Here is a 23,974-nt window from a genome sequence, read left to right on the forward strand (position 1 = left end):
GACATAAAACGATGACAAACGGTGAGCGATATATATGGAAGAGCCGAAAGTCAACGTTGAGGAAGTGAGAATAGGACAGAACAACCATACACCAACATGATGCTTAATTATACAAATCGGGTGGCTAGAAAAAAATTATACAAAACACAAAAAAAAAAGAAATATACAACAGAAGAAAACTCACCTGTGTATCCGACAGAATATCATCAATCTCAGAGGACGCGGCTTCATACATGGTGCCCGACGGCTCCGCAGTTGGCGACATAGCCCCAGCTCTAGTCCTGTTAGTCCTGTTACTGCAGTGGAGAAGCTCAATGGTCCTGACGCCTATGTTTCGGAGGCGCGTACATACATCTCTTATCCAGCGAGCCAGAGACCTGTCTGAGGTGTTGTCAACACGTGTGAGAGTCTCAAGCCCTACAGCGCCGAAGAAGACCACTATAAGAGCACATGAAAACAAGCCAAACCCCAACAACATGTTAATTAAGCCATCCATGTTGAAGGTGTCCAGACTCGTCTTCTGGTCTCTCCCCAACTCGGCAGACCCAGAATCACCTCCGGCAACATCGTCACCAATGTCACCGCAGGAGTTCTGCATCACCGAATTGAGGAGAGACCAGATGATTTGTATCGTTCTACTAAGCATCAGTGAGAGATGCTCGTTGCCGAACATCTCCCCTTGATCCCTTTCGGACTCTACAGTACTTGTGCCCCCATAGTCATCGACATCAGCAAGGCTTGGCATCCCAGACTGGTCGCTGTACACTGAACTCGAGTCGTCTAAGGAATTTTCAAGAAACGAGGAATTGGCGAGAGTGGCCGCAGCCGCCCTCATTGATTCCTCGAATCTTTCCTTAATATTCTGATGCGCGTCCAGGCTGTCAGGCACATACATTATGAGCGAATGTAAATTTAAAATAAGAGGACTAGTGATTCTGAAAGGCAATATAGTAAAGTTAATTTTATGAAAAAGACTGTACACGCGAATATTTTTTTTGTATTTTAAGCAACTATGGTTGAACCTCCTAACCATTAAAACTTTGATTTATCATCTAAAAGTAAAATTCTTTAAATTAAAGAATATGTAATTAATTTTACATGATTCAATGCTTGAAAATAGCTATCGTTAAGCTATTCAAACATTAAAAACTTTATTTTATTAGATTCAATTAAGTTAAAGAATATGTAATTAATCTTACATGATTCAACGCTTAAAAATAGCTATCGTTAAGCTATTTAAACATTAAAACTTTGTTTTATTAGACTCAATTAAGTTAAAGAATATGTAATTAGTTTTACATGATTCAACGCTTAAAAATAGCTATCGCTGAGCTATCAAAAACATATTCATTATGATGTATCAAGCAGTTAAAACTTATGTACTAGCTAAATCTGAATATCTTCAATGATGTTTTAAAAACACTTTAGATAAAGCTAGCTAAATATAATTTTTGTAAGCGACCATTTTTTTTATATATAATATGGTTGAGTTATTCGTAACGTAAATAATCTATCAATTAACGTCATTATAATTGAATTACGTAAAAAGAAAATCTTATTTTTAAACCTATAGTAAAATTGTTTTAGAAGATTTGAATCAAGACTCAAATAAGTTTTGATTATACAAAGGGAACGCTATAATTAAAAGTTAAAACGAGTAGAATGATGGAACATATCTGTGTCATTATAAGTTTTGTTTACGATGAACGAATTTAACTTTTGCAGACGGAAAACGTAAACAAAACAAGGTACGTCAATTTACTTGCTGACTCAGATATGTCCTATCAAAACTACAAATATTATATAGAACAAAATTGTCATATATTGAAGATGTACCCATACTGCTTCAAACCCACTTTCGTTTAAAATACAGTGATAAAGGTCTTATCGACGAAGAAAAATAAGATTCTTAGGTCTTAAATAATGGCTAACGAATGCAATAATGGGCACATCAACAATCTATAACATAAAAACATTCATATAAAACAAACGGGTTACTATATTTTATCACTTTTATATAAATTCTCTTGGAATTTAGCGGTAAAATTAAACACTCGAACGCAAGCTCCGCTCGCAAGGACAATTATTATATAAATGAGCATAATTACTGGGCCGCCAGCTTTTTATAACCTCGCTCAAAGCCAACCCCTATCACTTTTGACCGCCCAAACATAAACAAAGGGTTGACAACTTATTGTTACGTAAAATTTAATTACGGACGTCGAACGATATATTTTATAGATATTAAGTTTAAAAGGTACACTTGATAGCGACGTAATGTAAGATATTAGTCTTTAAAATGATTAAAATTTATTCATGTTAAAAATAACATAAATACAGCTAATACCAACAATGGTATAAACCATATGTACATATACAAAATATACAAACAAAGGGTTACCAACTTTTGTTAGTAAAATCTTATATTTTTACATATATACGAGTAATGTAACCAAAAAAAAAAAAAATAATACGATATGTAAATACTAATTGTACTTATACATTTTTATATATAATATTGTTTATATTCAGGAAACAGTTATATTTAACAGAAATAGAGATAACTAACCAATCCATTATAGGTCTATCTGTAACGAAAGAATTTCTAGAATATCCCAGGGATAAAAGGATTAATAAAAGATTATTAAAACTTCTTTTGTTTAGATTACCATAGCCAGGATACCCCAAGGAACCGGTTGGAGCACGCGCACTAACTCTTTTTAGGATCTACCATGGACCAGCCTGGAGATAACCTAGATGATCATGGAGTATTGGAGCCCTACCACCACCCTACCTTGGACGGATTGCGGTTGTGTTCCTGTCAACACCTTGACACAATAGACGAGAACAACAACATCATCACCACACCTGAGTACGATGGATTCTCAGAGAACCTGTCCATCACCATCAGGAATTTCTTGTTAAATACAGCCCTGACTACCAGAGAAGATAGTAGAGTGGAGACCGATAGTGACACCAGCTCCAGCAGCACACTGTCCCTCTCTACCGATGACCTCAACCAACTCTACTATGACCTGGAGAATCACTCGATCACCTTGGACGAGAATGGAAACGAGGTAGCACAAGTGGACGCCCTTGGCTACATATCTACCTCACCCCCAACCTCAACCTACACTTCGAACGAGAGCACTTCACCACCTAGTTCATCATCAGAAGAAGCTGAACTATCCAGAACTACCAACGCAAAAACATTTATTGATGTGACAAAGTTAGATAAAACTAAACCCCTCAAGAAAAGAATGCATTCTATTTGGGAGGTTTATCATCTTGTATACCCAGCCATGAAGATACGCAAATCATACTTTCTTAATGGAAAGCGTATTTAACTTAGCTTGGAATACATTTATAGTTTATTATATATGCCTATATACTGGGACTACCAAACTTTTTCTTTTTCTCTTTTTTTCTTTTTTAACAACTTACCCCCATTGGAGATGCGATCCTCAATTTTCAAATTCTTTGAACGTACATATGAGACTTTTACAGAAATGCTTCGCATCCACAACTATCTATCTATGCTTGATATAAAATCAACACTATATAGATCATATTATGAACCTTTGATTGACACGTGCCCTGCAATTAACTAGTAGCACTCAGGGGCAAGACACAATTACTTTAGCTAGGCCCAAGGCATTATTTGTATCAATTTATGCATTCATAGGCCTGTTTCTACCTATATGACACCATATATGGGTAACGAAAGCCTATTCATGGTAATCTGTATGTGATTTGCTAATAGTATATGTTTATTAAAGATATTATGTTTATAGTTAATGTAATCATATAAACAACCAGTACATATATGTATGCCTACAACTATGCCTGATTTACGTCACATATTAACACACAGATATTTAATTGCACAGACAAACACTAAAATCCTGGTCCAGAGCTAATGTTATAGCATGTACCTCTTGAATTTATTCAGTTATTTACTAACTCTCCTACCATCAACTTCTCTTTCTGGCTTTGAAAAGGTAATGACTTAGTTGTTTGGCATGCATTGTAGTTTAAATTTAGGCCCCTTAGTACTTAGCATGAATTGAGCTCAGGCCTTATGTTAGAACTCTAACACTTAGCACAATTCACTGCTTGGGACTTAGGGCACATTTCTGTCCTACTCTACTTATAATTTTAACACTTATCCTGTAAATATTTTCATACTTAACTTATGCACTTGTGATATAAATACACTTTATAAAAACATTTTCCTTCCTTAATACTTAATATACTTATATGATTCTGATCGAATATCAAAACCAACCATTTATTCTTAGGTTAAAGCAACATAATACTTCGCGTGGGTCTTTTGTTGAGCTTCCACCAGCTCAACCAAATTCGTATTATACTTGTGGGAATAGAAGGTCAAGCATTCTAAATAAGCGAACCGACGATGAGAATGTCTATGTGTATTGCATTAAAATTAGGTTTTAGTAGTACTCATAGAAGAGCGGTCTCCATACCTAAATATGGACAAACGCCCCATTCGCACACACAATGTATAGGGCAATGGACTGATAATTACACTAGTATCCAAAGTTTTATGAACATGTAATTTTATACGTTGGCTTAAAAATATTGGGTACCTTAATTGAATTGTGATTGTTTGATTCCAGGCTAGTGTTTTCTCAACTTTTCAATCAATGGTTTTTATTTACATAAGATGTATGTATATTGGTTAAACATTACTTAAGAAGTTAAAGTTTTTCGTCCACTGTCTTATCCCTTAAGATCCCTGCGTATTCTAAATCAAAACCTTTTACAAATGTTGATCATTCAAAATAGAATTCCAAGAAAGCTGAATAATAAAATACAAACGGAAATTTGTAAATCTTTAACTGATGGACATTTAAACAAGGACGGAAATATTGATGTGTATATTTTTGGTGGATGGATAAATAGATAATGGATAGATATATAAATAGATTAATGGATGGATAACTGGATGGATAATTAGATGAATGGATGAATGGATGCAAAAATGGATGTATAGAAGGATGGATATCAAGAGATAGATGGATAGATAAATAAATAATTGAATAGCTGAATAAATGATGGATGGATAGATGGGTGAATAGATGGATGTAAAAATGGATTGATAGAAGGATGGATATGAAGAGATAGATGGATATATAAATAAATAGATGAATAGTTGAATAATTAGATGGATAGACAGATGGATGGGTAAATGGATGGATAGATGGATATATAAATTGATGGAGAGACAGCTATGGATTGATAGGTGGATAGATAAATGAATGAATAGATGGATGAGTAGATGTTTGGATAGAGATGAATGAGAGAAAAAAGCTCTTAATAAATAAATGCATAGATTATGAAATAAATGAAAAAAAATATATATAAAAAAAATTATAAATAAAGAATTAAATGGATGTAATAACTTGTAGAGAAGTTACTCTATAATTTTAGGTGGGGCCAATTAGCCTGAAGGAGAAGTTGTTGTATCATTAATTACATACACAAATGTCATAGCAGACAACCAGACCTTATACTGCTTTCATTTTATACACATATAAAAGATGTTTGTCTATCTATGTGTACCTTTGGATCTCACTATTCGCTGGACCGATATGCTTCTCCTTAACAGTGGGTTTTAAATGGGTTCATAGAGGTTACTTTCTCCTAGGAGCAATTATCAATAGAAAAAATTGCTACCGACCCCCCCCCCCACACACCAAACAATTTACTTACTTAAGTTTTTAAACTAAAATTAAAAGTAAGGGTCGACAAGTAGAAGGTCGACGTGCCCAAAAGTGTCCCCAAAGGCCTCTAGTGGCAAAGCCGCCAGAGGTATTAATTGAAGAAAAACAGAAATTAGAAATATAACAATTTGCAACAGGTATTATCAAAAAATCAATACATATGCAATTTCATCTCATTAGAGCAATTTAAGCTTAAGCGTTAGGGGTCAAAAAGGTGTTTACTCCCTCAAAATAAAAATAAAATATTAGCTTACATACGTTGGAACTCCTTATTTTTCCCCTTCAAAAAAAAGCTTGGACGTCCTGGAATCTAAGGTTAATTTAGACTTTATTTATAGATTAGCTTTGCTACAAAAAGAAAGCTGCAGATGTCTTTTCTTATTTTCCAAAAAATGTGTGAATGTGCCCTAAAATGAACTTAGTTATTGTGCCAAAAGTTTCAAAATTTCCCATTTTTGTTCGCAAATCTGTTTGACCCAAAAATAAAAAGAAAAGCGAAGTTTTTTTTCTATAATTAGGGTTTTATGTCAGTACGTCTGTCCGTACGTTACGGTTAGCAGTTAGTTTAAGCATTTTACAATTGTCCTATCGGTTTCGAGGTACGATTTAGAAAGCGTAGCAACTCTAAGATTGTTACCATAAAAACTGTACGTCCAATTAAAAAATGTTGGTTTTGAACTTTGTTGACAACTGTTTTTGCATGATTTAATTATCCTATTATTCTGAAATGTTCGAAACAATGATTCCTAGGACATCAAGGTGCAATTTTTTCAACAAAGCATCTCTATATTGATCAAGCCTTAAAAATTTAAGTATTTTCTTAAACATAATTTTGTATTTACGCAGTTTTGTAACTAGTTTATACTATTCGTTTATATTAATTTATTCTTCTTATATGTTCTGATAATCCATGTGTTCATGTTAGTTTGTTAAATTCAGGGCTTCGCTTTTATGGATGTTGTCATCCATGTTTTGGCAGCATTTTAAAAGTTTTGGATAACTTCATCAAAATTTCTTTTTGGTAATTTAGAACCGATTTTTCTCCCAAACTGCCAAATTAAAATTCTTTCATATTATAGGCCTATTAATGGATATTGGATATAAGTGGATATATTGACAGGGGAAAATTTGTCTTCTATATAACTATATGGATCTCATTTATTGGTCAGATCGTTCATCCATTAAGAAGGGGGGGGGGTGGATGGGGGTATCTTTATTTAAACCAGCTTCAAGCATCACTTTATCAGAGTACATGAAAATCTGATGTAACATCCAAGTAATAATATATCGATTGGCCGATTCAACGAAATTATTAGGCTAGGCTTGGATTTTAAATCTAAAAATAATGTTTACTATTTGGTTTGGTTCGTTAGTAACGGACAGCTTTGGAGGTTAAGTTGAGAATGGAGTAGTCCTATCAATAGTAAACTTTTTAAAATTATTTCTGTCACAACTTATAAGTGACTCTTTTAATAAGTTAAGTTATTTAAGCTAACCAAAATTAATAGTTTTTTATCGCATCGTATTATAGACAGCTTTCCGCGGATATTAAAATGAATATAATAAGAATTAAACCCGGTTTTGTTACACCCGAGTGGCCCGAGACGGAAAATTGTCTGTAATACGAATCTATACATGATTTTTTAATATGGCTGAGAACCGGTTCTAATCCAGCGGATATTGATCGGTTTCTGAGCCATACTAAAAATGATTTATTTGACAAAAACTAGAAGAATTTACAATTATTTAAACAATTTATTTCAGAGTAAATATTTGTTGTTAAAAAGTTCGTTATTCCAGTTTCACACTAAAACAAAAACTATCTCAGGATTATATTTAAACCAAAACTGACCATTTCGCTTTTAAAACTAGGATGACAACATCCATAAAAAATAAAAAAAATATTTAGAAATAGGAAAATTATATCTTACAAAAAGTTGCTGCATAAAAAATTAAAAATCAGCAGCACGTTTTGAATTGACGTACGGATATTCTAGTAACGACCATAGAGTTGCTACTCTTACTAAATCGTAGGTAACTTCTAAAACTTAAAAGAATAACCTTGCCAAGTTTGAAATCAATGGGAAAAATTCTAACATGCCTCTCCTAATTATAGAAAAGTTTCGCTTTTAAAAAAGTACTATATAAAACGTAATAAAGTTTTTTTTAGGTTGGGGGTGGGGTCGGAGTAAATTTTCTTTTGCTAACATACAAATAGAAAAGTTTTTAAGTATGTCTGTTAGGATCTCGCAAACTACTGAACCGATTGATTCCTCTTTTAGGAGTCAATTTCATATAAGCAAAAGTCTTGGGCATGATTTAGGCTATTTTCTGCCCTCTCCTCTAGTCCCCTTCGTATTCAAAGCCACTAAAATTGTACATTCCAATCAATATCTAATAAAAGTCCTCAAAATGTTTTTAAAAACGAATGGGAGAATGTGTTTAAACTCTTCCCCTACTGGCGGTTTGACATGTCTCTTTTGAGATATATATAAATATTTTTAATAAAATTATTTGTAATTTCAAAATATATGAATCTAAAGTAGCCCAGCTAAGTATTTTATTTAGTAGTGAAGCATCATTATATTCCATAATAGCCCCCTCATTAAACTTCTTGGCATCTGAGTGAAAGAAATCCTTATAAACATTAAACAGGAGAGTTTTATCTATTCAAAAATCTGACCATGTTTTTGTATCAAAATGTTCACAGAAAATAGTTAAATATATGTGATAAAAATAGCCAATGTTTGAAATTGCTCATAAAATTGGTTTGTGTTGACTATATAGTATTAGATAAAAGTGGTAATGACTGACTTATTATCGACATGTCATGATTTTAATAACATAATTGACTATGATTTTTATGACTACATACCAATTATAACCTTATATAAAAGTAACAGGTTCTGTATCCAAGTATCTCGCTAACCGCTGAACCAAAATGGTTCTTGTAGCTTTAAGGCCTCTATGCCCATAACCGCAAAACATACCTCAAGCTGACTAAAAGGAATCCTATAATTATTAATGTCATAAGACTTTTTTTCCATTAGTTAAGATATAACTAACTAATTTTCTTCATTTTAGGGTAGCTTCATATGGATCCTGGGATGGTTTAGGCTATTTTTGGATGGTCTGATGCAATTTTCTCGCCCCCTTCCCTCAACCTTCTAATACGGAGCCTCAGTTGATAGGGGCACAGCCGTTAGTTTAATAAAAATTCCCATAGCTGACATTTTATCAAAATTCTGATCTTTACATAAACATAATATTACTAATAAAAAATTATAACTACAATTGAAATGATTATTTTGTGTCAATATAATACAAGCGCAAAGGTTTCACATAGTTTAGCCATGTTAATATATAATTGCGTTTCTAGTATCTTTTGTTGGACACCCAACTATATACATACATATGTAAATACAAGCATAACCAAAAATTTTATCTGCCCGCCCCCCTGGGGTGGGGTGGAGTAGGGGAGGTTATAAAGAGGCAAAACATTTTCAACGATGTTATCAAAAGGCTTTTTATAACCACAAACTACCACGCATTAGGGGAACAAGGAAAAATTTGTAGCAAAATAGCATAGCATTGTAAAATGAGTAGAATGAACTAGCAGCTACCCCCCCTTGAGGCCCTATTTAGTTTTAAAAAGAAAAAGTAATATTTTTTTTGAAGGGGGGGGGGGGTAATTTTTCTTTTGAAGAATGGCAGGAGAATGGAAAAATGTTAATACCTCCCCAAAAATAATTATAAACCTTCCTAGGACCTAGGATAAGCTTCATTGTATAGGAGAACCATATATCGGTTCAGCAGTTAGCGAGATCCTTCGGTACAGAAAGAAACACATCTTGTTACTTTTCTTTTAGGATAGATCAAGAGGTTGCAATTTTTATTGCTAGAAATATTACAAAAATTGAATATTTACAGCCTACAGGTAGGGTGGGGATAAGGACATTAATATTTATTATTCAATTATATTTAAATGATACTTTTAAACTTCCTAGAAAAGGAAGGAGGCAAGAAATCGCCTACAACCCTTTATCAGTAGTTCGCGAGATCTTAACGGCCAGACAACAAAAAACTATGTAAATGTTACATTTTTCTGATAGAATGTTTAAATAATATTTATGAATTATATTGAATAGTCTTATATTGTTAGGACAATTCTGATCTCAAACTTGCATGAGATATATTGCGTATAATAGTTAAAATGCATTAAAAAATGGTACTTAAGAATAGCTATGCTCCGAAAAAAGGATAGGGGAACGAAAAGAAATGAAGGCAAAAAACTCTTGATTTACTCGAAAGTTGGGTGGCCGCAAAAAGTGCAAAATTCTTATGCTTCCTTTTTCCAAAATCTCTCTCTCTCTCTCTCTCTCTCTCTCTCTCTCTCTCTCTCTCTCTCTCTCACTCTCTCACTCTCTCTCTCTCTCTCTCTCTCTCTCTCTCTCTCTCTCTCTCTCTCTCTCTCTCTCTCTCTCTCTCTCTCTCTCTCTTTCTCTCTCTCTCTCTCTCTATGAGTGCAACAAAACAGTTTGAATGTAAACGAGAAAGTTGGTCAAATTTGCCCTAGGCACCATTCTCATTCACTTTTTAAATAGAAATAGAAGAGTAGAATAATATTCTGAACCCTTTTTTCGTCAAATCTAAGAGAGAACATTCCTAGCAGACAAAAGTATTGTTTACTTTCGACTCAAGCTGATGTGGATTCTTAAAAAATGATAGACTCGCTATTCGATAGTGAGGCAAAATAATTTTTGTGAAAAATCATCCAAAAGCACATTAAAAATCTACAAAAATTAAACAAAATCATATGTTAATAACCCTCTTAAGATTTTATTTCATTTTTGTAAATTTTTTTATTCGATTTTGGAGGATTTTTCACAAAAATAATTTTGCCTCACCAGCGAGTTGCCAGCCTAACTTTTTTTTTAAGAATCCAACTTTGTTTCAAGCTTTCAAATTGTAAACGAAATTTTTGGGCAATTAATTCTGATTCCGCAAAGCTTTCTACTAAGAAAATATACTGTTAACAGCTGACTTTTATGTATGTATGAAATGAAAAAAAACATGCCTTCGTAGGAAAATGTGTACATAATTTCAACCAATGAGATCCAATGTAAATTCCGATGCGATTCTCCTATTGGCTCAATCAGACATTCCCTCTCTTTCTTAGTACCTTTATTACTTTTTACAACCAAAGCTTCTCTATAATTTACTTTGTCTGTCCGTCTGTCAGTAGTCCAATGTCAATTTTTGATAACAAATTTTTCGTTCGCCTTTGGCCTGTTTAAATTATTTTGCTTATATATGTTGCCGTCCTTAAAAATATTCTTACTCTCCTTTCTTTTATAATTTTCAAATAATCTATTTTGGGAAGTGATTATGACGTCAAAAAAAGTAACCAATGAGAGGCCACTATAGATTTTGCCATTGGTCAATTACAGTGTATACTGGCCTCTCATTAGTTAATTTTTTTGACGTCATAATCTGAAGCCGCCACTTTTACTAGCTTCCTATTTTGGCTTCTCAATAAAAAATAGAGAGATATGACCATTTTATATTATGGCTACGAATTTATTCTATCTAGTTTGAAATCAGCGGAAAACTGTCTATATTACGATTCGACATGTAACTATCAAAGCATTCTTGCTAATATACTATTTCTATTTATAAATCTCAATAAAAAATATTTTACGATAGCTTTCTATTCCGCAACCGCAATCTCTATTCTACAACTTAGTCTGTACATCAAACAAAGTTTAATTCTTAATAAAAGATTCTTGTCACAATAAGGCACAGAAAAAAGCGTAGCAACTCCATAATCATCAACAGAAAGAATTTACGTCAATTTTAAAATCTTAATGTTTTCAATATAAGCAAAGCACTCCTTAAAGTCATTTTGGCAAAGTTATAAGATTATTTGTCTTTAAGTATGATTTTTCAGAAACATCTTTATGGATGTTGTCAACCTTGTTCATTCAAATTGCTGCGCTTTTTATGGACATATTAGTCCTGCTTTATATACTTTTATTTTAGATTGTCTTATAATTGAATTAAAATGAATGAAGTCTAGTCAGGGAGGGAGGGGGGGGATAAGATTGTATATTACACTGCTAGTCTGGGACCAAAATTTTTAAGCCATGCTCGTAAACTCGTCCAAGAGTTTCAACCAATAATTTTGATTAACTTTATCGATCATCATTTGGGATGTATACAAATTTATTGTCCATTGTCTTATCCCTTAAAATCCCTGAGTTTCATGAATACGTATAAAATTACATTGTGTTACGCGTCAAACAGATGGTGAGAATTTTTTATTCCAGTATGGCTTTGAAACCGATTGATATCCGCTGGTTTGGAACCGGTACTGAAAAATCATGTATTATAGACAATCTTCTACAAATATTTTTTAAAAAAATCATGAATTAATACCAGTTTTTTCACTGGGTTTGGCCTCTCAAGGCTAACAAAGCTGGAATTAATCTTTTAATTTATAACATTCAAATTTACCTTCCGCGGAAAGCTGTCTATAATACGATGCGATAAATTCATTTTTAGAAGACATTTTTTTAGTGCTTAGGGCACTTTTATCACTTAGGATTAAGTGAAATTTTACGCGTATACACTTAGTGTAATGGGAGTCAGAGATCTTAAGGGATAAGACAAAGGACAATAAATTTATGTTAAATCCATATGTTATCGGACTGTTTATTACACTAGTCAGTCCCTAAAGTTTTGTAACAAGGTTTTCTTATACTCAACAACTTTTGGGACTTTTATTGAATTTTTATTGGTTTGTTCATTAACTTCAGTGTCAAAACGTTTCATCCACTAATTGAAGTCTATAGAGGGAGTGATTTTGTAATTTGGGATGTACACCAATTTTCGGCCATTGTCTCTACCATCCGAGCCCTGAGGTGAATTCTTAAAAAAAACTTTTGCCCCACTAAAATCAGTTTGCTTCACTAAAATTTTAGTGAGGCAAAATTATCCCCTCTAAATTTTTAGTTTGCCTCACTGATTTTAGTGGGGCAAAAGTTTTTTAAGAATTCACCTCTGGTTTATAAAACTATGGGGACCATTATAATTTACAATTAAATGCCCAATCCCTTCCTGTCTGGGAAATGGTTGACTTTAGAACAATTGAATGGTTTTCATTTCTGTCATTTTATCTTTTTGCAAGTTCTCACATTATAAAAGAAGTGCCTTATTAATTTGAAACTTTAAAGGTTATTTATATGATTATTTAATATTCATATCAAAATAGTCTACCTCAAATAGCAGCTAAGTAAATCACAAATATATTTCAGAATTTCAATTACTGAAAACTAATAATAAACTAATACTGAAAAATTATGTATAGCATGTATTACAGACAATTTTCCACGAATATCAAATGAAAAATATTAGATTGATACCATTTTTTTTCTATAAAATAACAATTAACCTTCTTTCTTAAATAGCAGCCAAGAAAATTACGTTTCTCCTATTAGATAACATACAGACATTTTCATTTACATAGTAGCTTTGATACTAAAAAACATAATTTTAAAGTTAATGAGCTGAAAGATTAATTAGAATAATTTTATTAGGAGAACAAAGAAAATTTTATAAGAAATTAAATTTGTAAGTAACTCGAATTCAATCTTTATTTTAATACAACAAAAAGTAGCGTACGACGTCTTCACGTTTTTGCCTACATAAAATTATGTGTGTGTGTGAGTATTTTTTGTACGTAAGTATACTTGATGAAAGTGAATCTTTTCTACATTAAGTACGTCTGAATATATCATATCGTAAATTGTGGCTGTTAGAAACGTTCTAACGCTTTTAAACCTTGTGATGGTATTGCTTTTGAAAGTGAGGTATAATCGAGGAAGGGAGTGGTGGCGTTTTATAAACACGTTCTTGCTTAGAAACTTACTAAATCTTGATTGATTGGTTCAAACTAGCAGTGTTCAATCTTTTCAACCAATAATTCGAGTCTACAATATTGTTTATCATCATTGAAGATGTTCTTTAATTAATGTTCGTCGTCTTATCCCTTCAGATCCTTGGGCATTATTTAAAATTGTTTAAAATTTTTATTATGAATTATGGCATGGTAGAATCTACCTATAGTTTTAAACTGAATAACAAAATATTATTAAAGCTCTGCCTTTTATTGATGTTATCATCCTTGTTTGAGTAGAGGGTTTTTTGTTGTAGAAGGAAAGAAAGCGTTTAATAAGAAGTTGAACTTTTTAATAACCATCTATGGAATAGGAAAATAGATATGCATGGATATATTGACAGGGGAAAATTTGTCGTCAATTTACGTTGCTAATATGGACATCATTTATTGGTCCGTTCATGGGATGGGGTGAAGGGGATGGATAGAGTGTATCTTTATTTTAGTATCACTTTAGTATTTGAGTATCACTTTATCAGAGTACATAAAAATCTGGAGCAACATCCAAGTAATAATATATCCATTGGAATATGGATATGGATTTCCCTGTTAACTCTGGATACTGTAGGTTGACATACAATGAAAGTGTCAAATTGGCTGAAATTTTATCGCTAGAATTTCATTGCCCTATAGATTTAAAACTTTGCATGAAGATTCCTGTAAAAGTTAGTTACAATTTAAATTATAAAATAATTATCCGAAATTATGGTTGTCTATTTTAAAATTTTGATTTAAAAGCGATAACTTATTTGTATTTTTTAATGTTTGTCTGTATGTCAGTCTTATTTTATAGACGTTGTAATCCTTGTATTTTCTAATATCTGCTAAGCAGGTATTCAGTACTACTAGAAATCTATATCCAACTTGTAGTATCATAATCAATTTTGTTGTTGTTGATATAATAGCATAACAAAATCCAGCAGGGTATCCAACTATTCTTTCTTTTTGTCTATCTTTTTTTGGGGGGGAAAAGGATAGTCAAAAGAATGGGGGCTTTTTAATAACTTTCTATAGGAATATGGATTGATCTATGTATTGTATCTTTTTAAACGCAGGGCTTTTCTATCATCTGAGCGTGCCCGTCTGCATAAAAAAAATAAGATATGTAAACCGTCTTTTCGATTTAAAACCTTTCTGTGAAAATTCCTGTAAGTATCCTATTATACATATAAAGTGAGCTCTATTGTTTGTTATTTAGGATCTCTCTGATCTTTTAGTTTGGATAGCTGGTTTTAAGCTATTTTTCTGCCCCATTGCTCCCTATTAGAATACAAAGCCTATGGAATTAGATGCTAGGGGCGCAGCTTCTAGTGAGGTCTGATTTAGGAACGAAGAAACTGTATAGTAATTAACAAAAGTTCTTTTTAAGATATGATTTTAGATAATCCTTTTTCTGTAATAATGATTCTAAAGACGAGGTATCTATAATACAAAGTAGAACGATGTCTGTCCGTCTGTCTGTCTGTCTGTCTGTCCGTCTGAAGCGTAAGATCTCAGTAACCGCTGAACCGATTGGGCTCTACTTTTCAGGGATTATACCTACTGGTCCTGTGATGGTTTTAAGCTATTTTCTTGAGGGGTGGGACACCCCCAACCCCCCCAAAAAGTGAAAAATCTCCCCCCCCAAAAAAATTTTTTTTTCTTTTTAAAACTAAAATTAAAATAGTGGGGTCGACTACCCCCCCCCAAAAAAAAAAAAAAAAATTGCCCCCCCCCAAATTTTTTAAAAAAATTTTTCTTTTAAATCTAAAATACGAAAAAATTTTTGATTAAACCTCATGGGGCAAAGCCACTAGAGGCTAGGGGCGAAGCCGCTAGTAATAATATAAATCATTGCATCTATATTTGCCTTTAAAACATATTAAATATAGTTAAAATTTTAGAAAATTTCTGCTGGATTAAAATTTGTGTTTTTGTTTAACCCTTTTTAACATAAATATGATAATTATAGAGGTTATATGACAGCCTTTTAAATTCTTAAATACGCCAGGAATTAAGGATAAAAAATGGACGATAAATTAATGCACATCCACAATTAGGATAAATAAAATTAACCCTTCTGTTTTTGGGGGGTTGGGGGTGTCTCAACCCCCAAGAAAATAGCCTAAAACCACCACAGGACCAGTAGGTATTTTTATGGTTTTTATCATCCATGTTATGCGCAAAAGATTCAGTGAAGGCTTTTTTTGTCATAAAATTCTTTCTTTTTTTGTTTTATTTTTAGTAACGAGATTATACTAGATTGGTATTAAAGCCATTTAAATGGCCGTTCAAAATGCTAATAAAGGACCAATACGTTTCAATTTTTTAACTTATATTACATCAAAGAAAAAGTTTTTTAAAAAATAGATATTTTGAAGAATTACGATACATGATTTTTCAGTATGGCTGAGAAACGGTTGTAATCCAATCGGGTTCGAAGCCATGCATACTGTAATAATTATTACCTAGAGTAAATTTCACGTGACTGACATAGTACTATTTCATTCTATTCAGCAGAAAAAGTAAAGAAAATTCTTCTATATTATATTTGTGCAAGTTGTTATATTATATCATTTAAAAGCATAAAATTTATAAAATGTGAGAAATTCTAAGAAACAGTACCAAACAGTCGGATGGTAGTAATTTTTTACTATTTTGTCCTTTTAGATAATAAAAGTTCTGTGGTAAAAAATGTCTAATTGTTATCAATAAAGAAAATAATACATAGTGTATTTTTTGACTGACCAAAAAATAAGATAAAAATTCATTGAAGTATTTAAGGCAAAATTAGATACATGAACCTCTTTACTAAAAAAAAAAGAATCTTACATAACATAAACAAAATTTCAAAATTATACAAAATATACACACACACATACACAAACACACTCTCACAAACACACATACATTCACACAAACAAACACACACACACAAAGAGTTACAACCATGTGAGCTGTCATAATACAATTGTTTTGAAAAATTTGCGTGTCAGTCACAAAAAAGTAAAGAAGTATTAACAAAAAAGAATGACATTGTTTCTACAATGTAACAGAAATAGTTTTAAAAAAGATAATTGAACATTTTAAGACTACTTTTTGTCCGTAAAAAAGTCAATCCCCAATTACAAATAATTGTCTCGTCTATCTTTAATGGAACCTAAGACAATGATATTTACTCATGAACAAGGATGACAACATCCTTCCATGCAAAGCTCTAAAAGTAAGGAGTGTCAAAGGAACAACAACTCTTGAAGAGTGTCAGAACACGTACTATGGACGTACAGACTTTCAATGCTGTTGCTTTATGCAAACATCCATAGAAGGGAAATCTCTCCCTTCTCTGAAAGAAGAAGGGTTTAAGAAATAAGTTCAACTGAAATACAGGCAAAGAATTGATGAAACAAATAGGGAAGAACAGAAAAATAGCTTAAAACCCTTCCAAGGTTTAAATCTAAAAATGAAATAGCCTAATACAATTTCGGAAGTACTAAATTATATCAACGGTTATCGAGATATTAACGGAGAAACAAAAAAATTTTATGGACGTACACATTAGAGACTATGGGCGTAGCCAATGGTACTAAAGAATTAACTACTTTGTCTATGTGAGGCATATGATAATAAAAAATGAAACAAGGGAATGCTTTGGCTAAAATTGACTAGATATAAATTGTTTTATCAATTCTTGGATCAAATACCAGATTATCATGTACTCTAAGGATGAACGAATTGACCAATAAATGATGTCGTATTTTTAGATCATTTGCTTATTCCTTTATATATGAAAAAATAATAATAACACAACAACAAAAAGAACAAGAAGGGGGCTAAAGGCATTTCTAAATGATACTTCGTCTATTATTTTGAGTAAAAAATAATGACAAATAAAATATAAATTTGTTTAATCTCAAATAAAGGTTTGAGAAAGGGTTATTATTATGTGTCAGGAGAAAATTATCTTATTTTATGGTCATATTGCTGTTAGCAGGACTATTTTTCAGTTCAGGGACCTTTAGAAGTTTCAAAGATATGTAGAACTCATTCGGTTCAGTGGCTAGCAAGCTCTTTCGATACAGACTAAGAGTCTTACGGCATACACAATAACTACACATAGACATTAGACATTAAGCACTTTTATGTGTTATATTTGGATTATAAATTTCTTTTTTCTTGGATCCAATGTTAAGTTAAATTTTCTTTTAATTTAATTGTGTCATAGAAAAATATATAAGAATTCAATTATTTAATTTATAATTTTAATATGTTCATTAGGATATAGAAATTGGAAGGAATTTTAATGTTAGAGGGAGATTTGAAATCTGCATTAAATGTTAAGGATTTTTTTTTATAAAATTCGTTTTTTGTATAATTCTTTATCTAAAAGCGGAAATACAATCTAAGTTCATAAATTTTGACCAATAGGATAGGTGGATTGGAAACTACCTGAGCTCTAATTGGTTGAATAATGTGCGACACTTAAGCTTTTCTAATCAGAGCGCAGATAATTTTCAATCCACCAATCACAGATGTCAAAATTAATTAGCTTCAATTGTATTTCCGCTTTAAGATAAAGAATTATACAAAAAACGAATTTTATAAAAAAAAATCCTTAAAATTTGATGCAGACTTCAAATCTCCCTCTAACATTAAAATTCTTTCCAACTTATATATCCTAATGTCCATGTTACCAGGGATCTTAGGGGATAAGACAATTGACACACTGCTAGTTTTAAGATTTAATGAAATTATTAGATCATAGATCCAAAAAAGTACAGGCTAGTGTCCCCTCCCTCCCTGGTATTTACAAAGATTATAGATCCAACTGCAAGTATGGTATGGTGTAATATATTAGGTAAATACAGGCTAGTGCCCCCTCCCTTCCTGGTATTTACATAGATTATAGATCCAACTGCAAGTATGGTATGGTGTAATATATTAGGTAAATACAGGCTAGTGTCCCCTACCTCCCTGGTATTTACATAGATTATAAATACAACTGCAAGTATGGTATGGTGTAATATATTAGGTAAATACAGGCTAGTGTCCCCTCCCTCCCTGGTATTTACATAGATTATAGATCCAACTGCAAGTATGGTATGGTGTAATATATTAGGTAAATACAGGCTAGTGTCCCCTCCCTCCCTGGTATTTACATAGATTATAGATCCAACAAAAAGCTATGGTATGGTGTAATATATTAGGCAAATAAAAAATTAACATGTCACTCCCTCTATTCAAATAACAATAATCATACATAGAATAACAATCTAACAAGGGTGACAATATCCATAAAAACAAAGCTCTATTAGGTAGGACAAGCGTACTTAAAAACTTGTATGAAACTATAAGACTAAAATTTTTTTTTAAATATATAAATTTGTAGCAAAAATATCTGTTTAAAAGTAAAAATTGAGCATGTTATAACTTTCTCGTAACTATTATATGGTTCCACGACAAACGTAGGAGTCCCAAACGTAGGAGTGGAATAACATCGGAGTGGACAAACGCAGGAGTCCCAAACGTCGGAGTGGGACAAACGCAGGAGTGGGACAAACGTCGGAGTGGACAAACGCAGGATTTTTGGGACAAACCTCGGAGTGGACAAACGCAGGAGTCCCAAAATATTTTTTTCAATTTTGAATTTTTCTTTTATTTTTGATTTTTTTTGAATTTTGAATTTTTCTTTTATTTTTGATTTTTTTTTCAATTTTGAATTTTTTTATCCAACAACCCCCCCCCTCCCCCCTTTATTCGGTCCTCTTATTTTTCTTAGTTAGGTTAGGTTAGGTTATAGGCCAGGGGGACGAGCGCTGCGGCTAGGCAGGCTAGGGGGCCGAGCGCTGCGGCCAAAACCATTATTTTGTAGACAGGGGTATAAACAAATTTCAAAATTGTCATATTATTAAAATAGCGGACACTCCTGCGTTTTACTTAAGCAATGTCCACTCCGACGTTTGTCCACTCCGACGTTTTTCCCACTCCTATGTTTGTCCACTCCGACGTTTGGGACTCCTGCGTTTGGGACTCTTGCGTTTGTCCACTCCGACGTTTGGGACTCCTACGTTTGGGGTAGGACCTATTATATAGTTGCTACGCTTTCTGAATCGTACCTAACTAAAACAACGATCATCATGCAAAGTTTGAAATCAAAAGCACAATTCTAACACGCCTAAATTAACGATTAGAGCTATCCGTTACTTACGGACTGACGTACAGAATAATTATAAACAGCTTGCTTAAAAAAAAATAAGCATTTTTTGTAGACTATAGTAACGTAGCATAAGTGATTTTTACGCTTTAGTTTTGGCTATTTAAATTATAAGAATTCTTTATTGTTTTTAAGTAAACAAAGAATTTTGAAATGAATCACTTTTAGGTCAATTAATTCAATTGGAAGAAATTCCAATGAAAAATTACTCATTTTGCAGATTTAAATGCCCTGAAAAAACTTTATGTGTGTTTGTAAGTATGTTAACATGTATGTCAAATAAGATATTGTAAAACGGCTGAACAAGTTTTAGGATATTTTTTCGTATGGATACGTACATACTTCTTTTTAAAACTTGAATATAGAGAAGCTTTGCTTTCAACAATGTGCGCCTCATTGTTATATACCTCATCATTACATAAAACTAAAATGAAACTAAACGTCGATACGTTTTAAATGGACAAAACGACTTTCAAGTTTGATTACATATTGAGATGCAACGCTATCTAAAATCCAAGTTTAAAATCCCTAGGACAAATAACAAATGACTAAATCAAAGCTTACCGTTAAAAGTTTGGCTTTTATTAATAACCAGTTTATTTTTGTCATCTTTTTCGGGGAGGGAGGCTGTTAATTACACTGGTACCCAAAGTTTTATAACCACTTTATCTTCTTCGTTGCCGCATAAACTTTGGGTACTTTTACTGAATTTGCATTGGTTAATTCAAAAACGGTAGTGTCCAAATGTTTCAATGTTTATCTTAATCTACAGAGGGGGTAATCTTTTTTAATCATCTTATTTATATCAATTAATCTATGCATCTTTTCAACATTTATGTTATTAGTAAAATTGATGATTCATTATACATTAATTGATTTCCTAATTTGTTGCATTAATATTAAATATTTACTTTTTTAATACTAATAAAACTTTAACTTAAAATTTAAAATTAAAGAGGTAGTTTGTTTGTATGTCTTTCAGTTTTAAAACTTTTAGTACCAGTGTAATTTACAGTCCCCCTTTTCCCTGGATATATTTAAAATTTTGTAAAATATTTGTAATGAAATTGGCACATGTTACTTACAAGACATTTATGTAGAAAAACAAAAAGAAATTTTCATAAATATTTAACATAATTTGATGGTGTTTCCGTATTTTTACTAAATTTTAAATATTTTAATTCAAACCTTACATTAAGTACCTTGTAAAGCATTGATAACCCTTCTCCACTCCCTTAGTTTTGAAAATAAAGGGGAGGGGGGTGGGTTTAGTTTAGTGTTTTTTATTTGTTTGTTTTTTGCTTTAGGTCAGGTGAGGTTAGCAGGTTTAGGGCACCGAAGGTTTAGGTCTCACGTGGAATAGCCCCCCCCCCCCGCAAGGATTTAGGCACAGGCAATCTACCAACCCCTACCCCCCCCCCCCCCTTCTTAATTTTAATTTAAAAAGGGAGTGGGGAGCATCAATACGACTGATAAAGGCAAGTTATACACTACCCTTTTTATTCGTAAAATAATTTTGTTTTGCATATTTGCAATAACAACCCGATATTTTGCAAAGTGTTATTGAAGTGTGACCCCTCCTACCCCACCTACCCTCCTATGAAGTGTGACCCCTCCTACCCTCAACCTGAGTTAAAATATCATTCAAAAAGAACCTAGTAATAGTGTCTAACTTTTTATCTTTGTGACGTAACAAAAATCCATCTCTTTTTTAGGGGTTTCCTTTCCCACCTCCCCTCTCATCCTTCGATTTTTGTTACGTCACAAAGATAAAAAGTTAGACACTATTACTGGGTTCATTCAAAAATTCAAAAATTATATTCATGCAAGAAGTCATATTCTTAAAAGTATTTTAATTTTTATGCTTTTTTATGTAGCAAAATTTTATTCAAAATAAATATAGGCAGACAGATACACATACATCTAGCTATTAATTTTTTAAGAATGGTAATAAGTTGACAGCCAAAATGAGATTTCCCAGTATGGCTTCAAAACCGATTAATATCCGGTGGATTAGAACCGGTTCTCATCCATACTAAAAAATTATGTCTATCATCGTATTGTATCCAGTTTTCTGCGAATATAAAAATGTATAATCATAAGATTAAAAACAGTTTTTAGTCCGTGCCTTTGGCATCTCGGGGCTAAAAAACTGGTTTTAATCTTATAATTGTACATCTTATATCTGCGAAAAAGCTGTTTACAATACGATGCGAGAAATAACTATTTTTGTATGAAGCCTCCTTACTCTACTAATTTCAAGTGACTTGAAGGGAGGGGTAGTTTTTCGTGTGTTAGTGTCTTTCTCCTCTAGGTTAGGTTAAGTTGTGTTAGGTAAAGAGAAGCCCCTCATTTATAGATCTTGCTCGCAGGGCACTTTGAGAAAGGTACCTTATTTTTATTTACCTTTAAGTTGGAAATCTGCATGATGATTCAAATATGAAACTATTTTCCATGACAGTGTACATGTGTATGTATACTAAACAAGGATGACAACATTCATAGAATGTAAAGCACAACATAGACATCAAAGGGTGGGGGTAAAGGGGTGTATGCCCCCTCAAACTTTGAAACCCCCTTTAAAGTAAAAAACATTACATAAGGGGACTCCTTTACAACCTCTAAACCCCTTTTGAGGATAAAAAAAAGCTTGGACGTCCCTGAGCATAAGACAAATTTTTCTAGATTTCGATGTCGACTGTATGCCTTTAAAAAAGTGCTAGTGGCTGACATAATATCGAAATGCAATATATTGTCGTACTTATTATGCCAATAATAACAACATCAATTTTAGAAGAAAAGCTTCGCGCCGAATCATTTATTTCACAACTCTTCATAATAATTTGTGTGTTCATGTGTTAATCAGGGATTTTAAGGGATAAGACAATGGACGATAAATCAATGTACATTCCCAATAATAAAGAACAAAATTACCCTTTCTGTGAATTATTATTGGTTAACAAGTTTAAACCATCCAAAGTTTTAAACCAGCGAATGAAAGATATTTATTATAAAACTTTGGGTACCAAGATAGTTTACAATTCAATGTCCCCCCCCCCTCCCTCCCTGAAAAAAATGTGTGTGTGTGTGTTTGTTAAAATATTGTAAAAGAAGGTGTATCAACTATTTTTTTTATAGCTAGCCGGTTCTTTTAGTAAGTAGTAGATGTAAAATTTTTCATAGAATTCAGATATGCAATCGTTTTTTTTGTAGACCTCTTATTTTTAAAGTAATTTAAGTTTTAAAAAAAAAAATAAGTCGATTTTAAGGTACTAAAATGCAACAAAAAAAAGAAAGAAAATGGTCATTATGAACAAAAATAGTAAGATCTTTAATTTGACACCTTACTTTTTCAATTCTGTCAGGTAATTATTGAAAAAATCGATTTTTTTAAACCCACGAGAATAAAAACTTTGAACTCAATTTTATTATTTCACAGGTAAAAAAATATGGGTTCATATATACCTTTAGAATCAGAAAAATATTACGAATCCATTGTAAGCAAAATTGAAAAAAAAGTTTACAATATAGTATATAAACTACAATAAAAGGAATTATATGAAAATATCATATTATATTGTACAGGCAACGTCTTAATTCTTGAATTGAGTATAAAAATGGGAAGGGGGTAAAGAGGGGGTAAAGAGGGGGTAAAAAAGGGAAGACGATAGTGTTGCCTGAACAAAAAATATAATTGGCCATTTGTTTATTATTTTATTTTTCTACTTTTTTTCAATTTTGCATACAATGGATTCGTAATATTTTTCTGATTCTAAAGGTATATATGAACCCATGTTTTTTATGTCTGTTTGAGAAAATATTTAGGTCTAAAGTTTTTATTAAACTGAGGTTAAAAAAATTGATTTTTTCAATAATTACTCAACAGAATTTTAAAAGTAAGGTGTCAAATTAAAGATCTTACTATTTTTGTTCTTACTGGCCATTTTTTTCTTTTATTTTGTTGCGTTTTAGTACCTTAAAACCGACTTAATTATTTTTTTAAAAAACTTAAATTACTTAAAAAATAAGAGGTCTACAAAAAAACCGATTGCATATCTGAATTCTATGAAAAATTTACTA

This window comes from Acartia tonsa, chromosome 3, assembly GCF_053477335.1.
Source record: "Acartia tonsa isolate MP-2025a chromosome 3, ASM5347733v1, whole genome shotgun sequence".
Taxonomy (NCBI): domain Eukaryota; kingdom Metazoa; phylum Arthropoda; class Copepoda; order Calanoida; family Acartiidae; genus Acartia; species Acartia tonsa.